Genomic DNA, 630 nt, shown 5'->3' on the forward strand with positions numbered 1-630 from the left:
GTCCCAAGAATATACGAAAGGGGCAAACACACTTTAAAAATGGATTTTCCTTTAAAGGAGAAAAGTGGGGGACGCTGTGGGTTTTCCCTTGCAGGCTGGAAGGTGCTTGGGGCTGCCGGGCCCCCATGACCCACATACCCCCTGCTTTTGCCCCACACACTGGGGGGCTGGGGTGGGGGCAGCAGGTCAGGAGTGGGTTGAAAGGGGCTCTGGTACAACCACTGGAGTAGATGACCTCTGGAGGTACCCTCCAACCCTCATTTTCTATGATGAGTCTATGAAAGCACTTAAATTAGATCCTCAGGTCTTACATTAAACACAAGGAGTTGTTTATAGCCAAAAACTTCCACGCTGAAATTCTTTGGCGGACAGAGATGGGCTTTAGCACGTGCCTGAGAGCTGTGCTGAATCAGATCCTTCTTTTTTTTTTTTAATGGGGAAACCCATTGGACAAAACAGCCAGGCTCCCTGCTAATTCAGCAGATGCCCAAGATAAGGAGCTGAGTTTTGGACTGCACAGACTCTAGGCACATAAGCAGAAAAATATGTGGCTTGCACATGACTGTCAAGCTTTGCAATTCCAGCTCGTAGTTAGCACACGTTAAAGAGAGCTAAAAAAAAAAAAAAAAA

The sequence above is a fragment of the Gavialis gangeticus genome, unplaced genomic scaffold, assembly GCF_001723915.1.
Source record: "Gavialis gangeticus isolate Ggan-Ray unplaced genomic scaffold, GavGan_comp1, whole genome shotgun sequence".
Taxonomy (NCBI): Eukaryota; Metazoa; Chordata; order Crocodylia; family Gavialidae; genus Gavialis; species Gavialis gangeticus.